The sequence below is a fragment of the Zeus faber genome (assembly GCF_960531495.2).
Source record: "Zeus faber genome assembly, chromosome: 20".
Lineage (NCBI taxonomy): Eukaryota > Metazoa > Chordata > Actinopteri > Zeiformes > Zeidae > Zeus > Zeus faber.
The window spans coordinates 6,104,657-6,116,550 of NC_137207.1; positions in this window are offsets into that span (position 1 = coordinate 6,104,657).

An 11,894-nucleotide genomic window follows, 5' to 3' on the forward strand; every position below is an offset into this window, starting at 1 on the left:
AAAAAAAAGTCTAACGTAATAAAGAATGGAGTGATAAATTATGTTATATTTGCCGTGCAGGTGAATGCAGAAATCGAGGAGGCAATTTGCGAAATTTAAAAATCTCAGTTACATGGGTAACAGGTATACACACACACACACACACACACACACACACACACACACGCACACACACACGCACACACGCACGCACGCACGCACGCACGCACGCACGCACGCACGCACGCACACACACACACACACATAGACAATGGAACTATTGTGAGAAATAAAACCCTGGAGCAGCGATGTTCTGTCAGGACGAAATGGAACCAATCAGTATTGTTTTTAACCAGCAGGATAATTAATGTACAAGCGGCGTCTTGGCAAGGCCACCGATTCCAACTTCCAACCACAGCATTCGCAGCCGCTTGGTCCACGGCCCACTTGCCTTCTTTATTGACTTCCAGAAGTGGAAAAGGTCCAAACATTGGAGGTATGTGCACGGCGTAATTTCCCCGCCACCTGTGTGACAGAGGAGCGGGCTGCCTGCCGGGACCGCTCGCGGCCATTGGATCCAGCTGGGGCGTCGCGGAACAATGTTCCCTGTCTCCTCCATGCGAGCGGCATGACTCTGGAGGAAACTTTAAATAACGTTAATAACGTGCTGTTGAAAAGATACAAAGGATACACGGATACAAAGGGAGCCAGGGGTACGGCCGGGCATGATGTCAGCCATCAATTATACCCCGATGTTAAAGTTATAGGAGGCGTAATGTGGTGTTAGTCATGTTATGGGGCTTTGATTATTTTTCCCGTGCCTTTACATTTTCATGTAAAGTTTACAACAGTTCACCAAAACTGTAGGGCTCGCTCCAGTTATTAAAACAGATGAGAGCAAGTGAAATAAAACATGTGGGTAAAAATAAATGGAAACTAAAAGGTCCACAGACCAAAAAAAAAAAACCCAGCTGAAACACAGCGAAACATCATTTTTATTTTGGAATTTAAGACGAATGATGAATCCTGGTTGTACATAATGTAACCCAAAGTGATAATAGTAACACAAATCAGGTAAATGCAAAATGTTCATGTGTACACAACACAGGTAATACCTGCACACCCAAAACAATCATACTTTGGATCTCTACTGGCATCATAGCTTTTTCGATTGTTGAATCCCACTCTCCATAGGAATGAATCGACTTCGGGTTCGCTCTCATCGTTTGTCGTATTCAGTGTAAAGCAAGCTTAACGGGACTGTTGAGGAAACACTGGAAAACAATGGAAAATACAATGTGACGCAACACGACGGAGAGATCTTTTTTCATTGTTGCTCAAATTGAACCTTGAATCAGGGTTACTAATGTTACAGTCCAACTATTCACCTTCAACATCCGTCTTCAGTTACGATCTGATACGTCCTCCATACCGTACCGCCATAGCCCTGTCATCAATTGTGAGAACGGGGTCTTGGGAGGAGGTATTTCAATACCAAATTCAATGTGCACACGTGTGCGTTTGCATCACTCCCACGTTCCAACTTTTATCCACTCGTTAAAAGAAAGGGGGGAAAAAAAATCAACTTGATATACTGCAATGTCAGTTTAATGTTACCCAGAGAAATTATCTCCCATTTGTCATCTTTACCGTGGAAAGGCCCCAGCGACGTATCACATCAAAGCCCCCGGTCTATCAGAAACGTCTTCAGGGCGCACCATGTTTAGGTTATTTGGCTCTGACAAGCCCCGACAGAAGATATCTTGCTCCGGATTTGACCCCTAAATTATTTTTTTTTTCGATTAAAAAAAAAAAAAAAAAAAAAAAAAAAAAGAGAGACGTCCTTTGAAGATCCTTTTTTTCCTCCTCCCCAAATGAGACGACTGGAAACATGTTTGCCCAATTATCGCCGAGTGATATATGAAACAGAAGCTTCGACGTTCTCGGCTGAGTGTGTTCCGCCCACGGATGGAACAATGGATCCATTTTGTTGCGGAACGTTGCCGCGACGAGCTGAGGAGCGCGGCGGCTGGTCACAGTTTCGTGCGATTGTAACAACGGCGTCATTCATGAGCCGATATTCTGTTTACGCGACAATTTTATATGGTACATTGTGTGTGTAGATCAATTTCCGCTTCATACTGACGTATCCAACTCGAAACAGGCTGGAAATACCGCCGTGCCGCTGCTTCCTAGTTGAAAAGGCTGTGGTGAATTCCATCCCTTAAGACAAGGTTATGGCAGGGACAAATATTTGGGTTTATTCTTTTCCAAATAGAACTCAGGGCTGTAATAAATCATTCTTTATTAAAGAATTAACCTTTGTCGAGACGCAAAGGCCTCCCAACTATCTTTTACCTTCTTTAAATGTCATGGTAAAAAAAAAAATGTTTGGATCTCATGGCTTTGGCTTTGCTTTCGTGCATATTTACAAGTTTTCATGTACTTTCATGTACTCAGTGTCGCACGCTTGCTTCACCAAACCAAATATCGAACAACTTCACTTCTAAATCAGAAAACAAACGCGCCGCAAATTTTTCTCCTCAGGGGATGAATAAAATGCCAGTCACCCAATGTTGTTTTTACACCAAATCCCAAAACCCATCCAACAGTCGGACCCCCACACCCACCAGCCCCCACCCCCTCACCCACCAGCACCCACCTCCCGCTCCTCTTGTGGCCGTCGGATGAACTGTGCCTGGGTTTCTCGCATCAGAAAATATGTCAGGGAAAATGGGAGAGAGCTTGTCTTTTCCAGTACAACATAGAGTACTTTGCTCAGCTGTACATTTAGCAATTTTCGCTTAAAATTCCCTTTACAGATTTTTTGCATCCTGTCAAAAAATTAAAAAAATACACAATTCATTAATATTAAAAGAGATTTATTGATGACGATGGTGACTATGGTGACATCCAACATTAACATAAATAATATAAAGTATTTTATATTTGTGACCTATTTACTAAGTTTTAAACTCGGTTCCAATAATTATAAAAAATGTTGTAATGCCAGATCCGAATGTGTTGCAGCACTTGAAAAACTTGAATGCATCCCGGAGGCCTGGATCGGTTCCGGTTTGTCCTGTTTGCCGGATTCGGTGTAAAACTGGCTCATGTCCATCGATTTTCAGGCTGGATCTAGGGCTGACATGTAAATCGAGATCGTCCCCCGGCACTTTTTTTTTTTTTTTTTCCTGCCTACGTATAATACATCTCTGCTGTCATTGGCGTGCAGGATCTACAGCGCGCCTCAGATCAGAGGTTGCTGAGATAGAGGAGAGAGGTCGTTAGGTTTCCCTGTACCTCAGATTGATGTATCGCACTGGTCAAAGCGGCCGTTAATCTACGGGAGACATCGCAGCCTCTGCGGAGCTGATTCCGATTCTAGGTCAGGGGGGTTGCCTGACATGTTCATATCTGGGAAAGTGCAATTAAACAAACATCAAGAATCACCATATTTGTCGATTAAATTTCTTTTGTGATGTTTTGGGGGGAACTTATTCAGATGCTTTTTTTTGTTGTTGTTGCTAGGTATGATTTATTGCAGAATTTTGAGGTCAGTTTACAGAAGCTTAATCACAGCAAAAAATATAGACGCCATCTGGGGCCAGAACCCGTTCTGACTTTTCTGCATTTTCCACGAAAAACATTCCAGACTAAAGGTTCTTGAAAGAGCCGTGGTTTTGGATTTACTTTAACTTTATCATTACTCAAATGCAAATTAAAAACCGTTCAACGTGACAAACCAAATAAGGGGACATGAAGGACCATTCCATCCAAATAAACTGGACGAGAGAGAAGATTTGGAACGCCCCTCGTCCAGATTGGGAAGGATTTTAAAATGTCGAAATGTAGCCAGACGGGTTAGAAAGAAAGAAAGAAAGAAAGAAAGAAAGAAAGAACGAAAGAAAGAAAGAACGAAAGAAAGAAAGAAACAAAGGCACTCCTTGTACAAATTCCACACGAAAAGAATAACATATCTCCTCCTTTTTCGGCCAAAAGACATTGCGGGGGAATGGTCCAGTAACTGGCTCGTTAATGGAAAGCGAGGGAAGCTTTTTTTCTTTATTCAATTAAATATTCTTGGGAGAATTTGGTCCCGGTTTAAACCGTACAGAATGCAATGCAAACACCAGCAAATACCACTTCTGCAGCAGGCAGTAAAATCTGCCTCTGAACATACGTCAGGAAGTCATGCATTAATGCATTAGATGTTTCCAAAGTCCAACTTTGCCGCTTTGAAGCTATATCCCGTTGAAAGCTACTTAGGGCGGTTTTAAAGCAAAACTCCAGCCCAGACAATCAAACCCTCGCTGTTTGGAAGAGGGGGAGGGAGGGGGAGCTAACTCATCTGCCTCCCTCCGGTTGCTCTGTCTTTGGAGCTCCGGGACGGCCTTCGCCGTAACATCACATATGGAAGACATCACCCTGTTACACAGCAACTCTCCTCACCAAAGCACTAATAACAGTGCGGCTGCGGGGGTTTAATAAAAAGGAATGGAACGAATTACGGGCCCTTCCCCGGCCAGGACTGTCATGTACTGTAGCGTGGAAGCGGCGTCCCTTCCAGACCGGCAGGCAGAGCCTGGGAGGGATGAGAGAGAGAGAGAGGGAGAGAGGGAGAGAGAGAGAGAGAGAGACAGAGGGAGGGAGAGAAAGTGACTGAGCAGAGCCAGACGTCCCGAGTTGTGTCTTTGGGGATGCGCTCTGCAGTGGAGAGAGGGAACACACAGCAAGAGGATCTGAGTCTGGAGGATCTGATAAAAGTAGAAGTTAAAAGCCAGGCGGGAGCCTTGAAGCGGCTGCAGGAAAACAGGATGAACGAAGAAAACCCCCAAAACAGGAGTACAGGAAATCTGTGGAGATTGAAGACCCAGTCATAATAATACTACTACTTATAATATTAATAATAATAATAATAATAATAATAATAAATACATATAAATATATATAAATATTTATTTGTATTTTATGACAAAATAATCACCAAATTTGAGCTTGAATAAAGATGTTAGATATCCAGGTAGTTTCAACATCATGATTTTCTAAATTAATACAGAGACAATGCCACTTCCTTCCGGTTGTTATTTACAACCGTCCAGCTTATATAATTCAACAATGGAGAGTTGATATTGGTCGTGGGTAACAAATCCAATAGCACGAGACTGCGTCCATTGGTTTCAATCCAGTGCAGATGTAAGCGAATCAAATGAGGAAAATGTTAAGTTGAAGGAACAAAAGATAATTTAAAAGCATGGACTGTTAAATGTTGTAATTAATATTTATTTTTATACCCATTCAAAACTTGCATCCTTACTGCCACTTAGCCTTTGCAATTAAAATGAAATCTTTATCGGGTGCATGGAGCACATTCTGTAGATATTGAATTTCTTATTTCTACTTTCTATTTTTGCTCTTTTTTGTTCTTTTTTTGTGCTTCTGTCTGTTTTTGCGCTACATGTAATTTTGCACTAAATGCAATTCTACAAGGCAAATTCTTTGTACATGAAAATTGTACTTGGCCCAATAAACAGATTCTGATTCTGAGACTGATTCTAGTGTTATCTCAGGAACAGACAAATGTTTTGCTAAAAGTCCAATAAATAGCCTTTTATAGGGTTTGAATCCAACCTCATACTGTGAACTTGAACTTGAAAATAATTGGACCCAAAGCAAAGTTGTCTTTGACACCCGGGAGGCCTCACATTGACATTTGGCTGCTCCTGGCGAGGGGGTCTACATCCAACTGGGAAAACCTTGGATCCCAGATCTGGGTCTAACTTTGCGCGGCTGCAGCCAAAAGCGACACTTTCTCCACATCTGTCAATTTTACGGAGACGCTAATACCCCTGCGAAAGCTCAATTAGGAAAATGAGGTGCCAAATAAAGATATGTAGGAGCGGGGTAGCGACAGTGCTGCTTGTTGGGTGGGCAGAATAGAGCCCGATCCTTGACCCTGGACATGAGGATTCGTCTATCCCTAAATCAGCTGCAAGCCCCAGGAGCTGATTGGTTTAAACCTGGTTGGTTTAGACCCCCGGTGCGGAGGTGGACCCCTAAGGCTCCATCAGAGCAAATGCGACGTCTGTCACATTATATTCGGTCCTGTGTAAGTCTGTAGAGGTGTAACAACGCTCTCTCTCTTTCCAGCTATTTAAGGACATTCATTTGCGGGGGGTTACTTTTACTCATTTAGATTTGACCTCCTTGCCAACGCGGCGTCTCGTATCTGTCGTCCTGTAAAATTTGTGTCTTATATTTGGAATATTGCGTTGACCTTCAGACCTCTTCCCCTTTTTTACTGACTATAAAGTGAGAATTTGGACCACCCGGTATTTTGACGTGGGCTTTTGCCACCTGTCGCTGAATTACGCCATCATTGAATCAAATTGGGATATAATAATGTTTAGATCATCGGATAATGTTGAGATAATGTTGGCAGTAAATGCTGATGATCTGCAGTCGGTATTGGTATTTCCCATTTATGAACAAATTTAGGGACAGTGCATATGTCAAAGGTGCTTCATTTCACCGTTTGTACTTTGTATTTGTTAGTTCCATTTAGAAAAGGTAGAAGGGCGATTGCTTCAACAAATGGAAAATAAAATGTAGGACCTTTGACATCATCTTTGAATCGTTCAAATTGTGAAAATTGACCAAAAACGTGAAAATAGAGACAACATACAAAAATCTGCAATATGTGAGCTATCATAAAGGAAATGGTCAGGGGTATGTGTGTGCTGACTAGTAAACAGGCTCAGATTCAATTTGAAACCGCGACGGCCCTTTAATTCAAACGTTTTAAAATGCATTACCATTCCCATTCTGGCAGATCTTTTCATCTGACCATCCATCTATCCGAAGACAACTATATACCTCGACGTGTGCGGCTGTCGCGTAGAGTTCCTACCATGAAGGACTGAGTCACCACGTCACAATGTAGATTATAGATTTAAAAAGTAGTCACTGTGTCATTGATTTCCTCTGGGGCCCTTTGAAGACACCGCTACATCACATTGATCAACATCAGCACCGAGCGGCCCGAGTGTCTGCTCCCAATGCATTGTCATGTCACGTCGGGAGAAGATACATTTGTGTTGTAAAAAGATGGATTAAGTCAGACACCGGTGCATGGTCACACACACACACTCACACACAAAGCAACATCTGCTCATCCTCTTTGGCCATTTCATTGCAGGTCCATCAATACTATATTACCTGTTCTCTTAGTTTTTTATTGATCAGGCCGGGGGAAGGCTGCCATGCCCTGGTTACGATGTGCTCTATTACCTGTGTCTTAGTGTCAATCTACCGAGGGAGCGGGGAGCGTTATGACCATTCAGGCTGCTCATTAATTCCCAGGGCTGTAAAGGATCCAATGTCTCTGGCTCAGGTGGTGCGGAGTGCTTTCTGGCCGCTGTTATGGTTGTCGTACATACCGATTGCTTGTGGCGAACTTCAAATTTGAAAAAAGACAAAAGAAAATAAATGCAAAATCAACTCTGATCCAAGCGTTCACCGTACGGAACACCTGCGGACATACTCTCTGTGTGCAATTAAGATAAGAAACACTGTATTAATCTGCAGGCATGCATTGGTCTGCAGGGACCAATGGAAGCCTGCAGATTAATACAGTGTTTTCATAGAGCAATAGAACAAGGACATTGGATCAGACAGATCAGAGCTTTACTCATTTTAGCAAATCATCTTCGACACCTACAAAACAAGATCAATGCCTTTTTCTTGCTTTCACATCTCATAGTGTGACGGAATGATGTGGAGCTATATATTGATGGGGTCTCGTTGACAGCCCTATTTTTCAGTTTCATGGTGTACATCATCTGCTACACAACAGTTCAATCGGGCATGATTGAATGAACTGATGAACCAATGTAATGATGAACTTTTTACATGTGTTTTCAAAATGAAATACAGTGACACCCACATCCAATTCCACATAGTTTATTTGATGAATCAGCTACTGCAGAGAGTCCTCTATCCAAATCTATGCTGCCACCAGGAACTTCTACAGTGGCTGTGTCTCGATGAAGATTTGTTGTTTTCTGCTTTCCACTGACTTCCAATGCCTTCCCAAACCAAGGCAAAAAAAAACCACACTTATGACTAAATTATGAAGCAAATTCAAACGGTCCATGCAAGTATATATAAGAGTATCAATAATGGATAAAGTTAGCCAGCATTTACAGTAGCATTTGTTTTGCTGGCATTGCTTTGTTTTCAGAAGAGGTTTCAAATTATAGGCCGTGGGCCACGTCTGGCCAGCAAGACAATTTAATGTGGCCTGCTACATATAATTTAAAATTATTAATATGTATTGATTTATGACAAATAAATGTATAACAATGTATAGTAAATTCATCACAAAATCATAATGCTGAATTTATCCATTGAATTTTACAGTATATTTTGAGAATATAAAACTACATGACAAATTGAATATATTATTAATTAATATTAATTACTAATAATGAATTAATATAACAATTATATATATATATATATATATATATATATATATATATATATATATATATATATATATATATATATATATAAACTATATGCAAGTGTAAAATTCCTATATATTTTGCTATATAGTTATATTTTTCTATATATTAATTTTTAAAATTATATATGGTATATACTATATCATTTATATGTATATATATATATATATATATATGTAAACAATGCATAAAAAAATGTATGATTATGTATTATTTCTAACAGACATATTAGGTAATTGACCTGGTTAACAGCCTGTTTACACTGCATCCTTAAAATATTCCTGAAAATAAATACTTAAAAAAACTTCACTGACAATTCATAGCCATTGTTGTAGCGTTTTTATTTCCACATTTTACTCAGCAGTGTGTTTTGGTAAAGCAATGGAAGTTGAGCTGAAACGCTTAAAAATCGTTCTCCGCGCAGCAACCACAGAAGCTCCCTGTAAAATTAAGTGGCAACATATGCACTTACTACTGAGGAAATGAACATATACCAGCTCACGAGTTTCACTTTAATTTATTAATCACTTCAAAGGAAAGTCATAAGCAGCAGAGAGGGCGATATCGCGGAGCAGTAAAATCATTGCAAAACAAAAAAAGCCTTATGAGGAGAAGCCAAACTAGATCCCCGCCAGACACATCTTAAATCATCACTTTGAGACTCTGCCATCGGGGTGAAGGTTGAGGTCCCTTCCCCTTTGGAGCTAAGAAATCACTAAAAGCCTGATGCTGACATGTGTGAGCTTACTACTGACCAGAAGACAGACTGGCTGAGGTTGACATTGGAAAATATGAGTTGCTCTATTCTATTCTGCCTTTGAATTCCAAAAACCTTTGCCTTGGAAATTGTGACATTAGTAACACAAAAAGTCTACAGGTGATGTACAGTGTATTTATGCATGAATTTCTCTTCTGGATCAATCAAATTTTTCCTCTCCATCATTTAATCTCCCCTGCATCCAAGCTACGGCCATTATTCTTGCTGAAGAGAGTAAAGATATTGGATATATTGGATATCTTGTCAGCGTATTGAAATTTTTTTCCTCAATAAGCTGATGTATTGGTTTTCATAAATTGTGAGTGATGGCCCCATCTGTGGGTAGTTACGCCGGGCAATCCAACAATGGCCACAGATATCTTATCTCATCTATCAGAATAACAATTTTCTTTTTTCACTGCTTAGCCTACTTTACAGATGACAGCCTGACACGGTCACAAAACCGATCTGATGTGCCCCCAGTAAGTTTATTTTTGCCTATTTTCCATCTCTCTCCTTGTTGTTGTTTCTTTTATCTCTACCGCGTCTCCTTTCCTTGTAGCTCTGTTCATTTTTAATTTTTCCCTCATGGGTTCCAGGGACCCTCTCTTTTTCTCTTCTTTCTCTTCTTCTTGCGCACTTATCTCTCCTGTCCCACAAACTTCTCGGCAGCAGCAATATCGTACACTGCCTCCATGTCAGGGACGGACTGAAACAATAATTCAGGCCAGGAATTTGTCTCCATCCCATCCACCCTATTCAGGCAAATCACCAGACCACTGATGTGATGTAATGGGTACCAGACTAATTATAAATTTGGCCACTATGCTCATCTTGCCGGAAAGTTATCCAGATTACAAAATACTAAAAATTGGGAGTGACCAAGAAGTTGCCTATCTGAATACGGAGTTGTCAACTGTGTGTGTGTGTGTGTGTGTGTGTAAGTGTGTGTGTGTGTGTGTGTGTGTGTGTGTGTGTGTGTGTGTGTGTGTGTGTGTGTGTGTGTGTGTGTGTGTGTGTGTGTTTTAGCTAGTATTTTTGACTGACCTGGTGCCTTACTGGCGAACATGCCACTAATTTTGCAGCATTTAGCTGCATCTGTGGCAAGGGCCTTTCTCTTTTAGAATCTCAACTTCTCTGCTCCACGTTTCCTTTTCTTCTGACTGCCGGGCAATTGGTCTAAAAAGTTATCGGTAAGCAGGTAGACGGTTGCTATGTGTGTCGCAGAGAGACATGATGACGTCATTTCTGTTGAATAGCCTCACGCTGGGAGGCGGGGACACTGCAAGGGAGAGTTGCGCCTCAGTGAGGGATTCCAAGTCGGGGCCATTTGTTGCGTGTCATCTCCTCTCTCTCTCTGCCCACTTTCCTGTGAAACTACTATCCTATCAACTAAAGGAGAAAAAACCTCCAAAACCTCCGACAGACTGTCCGCGTGTGCTCCATGGAACGGAAATCTCTGACCTCCCGGCAGCCTCCCAGCAAAGCGCTCTGATATTAAATAATGAGACCCAGGGAGGCGATACGCTCCTCCGTCAGGCACCCCAGGGCATAATATGTAATATTTGTTCCTGTCTCGGGCTGGAATAAAGTGTAGCCTGCCGTGGGCCCCCCAACCCACCAGTGCACAGGAAGTGGACATTGTCCCCGATCAGCCCCGGTAATCGCTACGGATAATGCAGCCTGATGAGTTCCCCTCATAACCCAAGGCGGCAATTCACTAAGACTTAGTCACTGGGGTTGAACGGGAACACAGTCTGTTAAGAACCCTCTCGAGCAACTCTGCATTTTCCTGACAAATACATTGTATCTTCAATGCAGCATACTAAGATATAAGATAAGACAAGATAAGACTTTATTAACAGCTATAGAAAAATCGTGTATCAGCTCAAAAAGAAGTCAAGAAAGAAATAAGAAGTAAGATAGAGATAAAATAATAACATTTACATACTGCGCCTCGCTGGGGTCACCAGGGGCACGCGGTATATAAATGTTATTATTTTTTATGGTGTGTCGGGGCTTGCGCGTCCCTCTGTGTCCTATGTGTGCGTGTGCGGGCGGGGCTGGCCCGCTGTGCCGGGGCTGGTTGGAAGTTCTGTCTGGTCCTGGGACCCCGATGGGGACATGAGCCTGGCCGGGTGCAAGCACCCTATGTGGTCTCTTTCGGGGCGGGGGGCTGCACCTTGTTGTCCGGGTATCAGTTCTCTGGCTCTCGGTGTGCGGGGCACTCATCGCTGATGGGGCGGCTGTGCGTGAGGGGCTGTTCTGTTCCTCTGTTCTGTGGTCCCCATGTGCCGCAGCTGGGGGCTGGTCAGGGCAGCACCCTCGCCAAGGCGGGCCGCTCTGCACCTATGGCTGATCGCAGTGAGTTGCGTGTTCCCGACCTTGGGGCATGGTCAGGTCCGGGATGGGATCTGTACGGCCGCTGCCTGGCCTACTGCACCCCTGTGTTCTCACTCAAACTCATACTCAGTACGTACACCACAAAGAATGCCTAGGGTTTGCGGGATCGGTGGGGTGCGAGATATGTGGGTAGGGATATGGTGAGCAGCTGCGATCTTGCCCGTCACGCTCCTGCCCTGGCGTGCTTCACGTCTGTCCTTTAACATCACTGATATTAGCTTAGAACA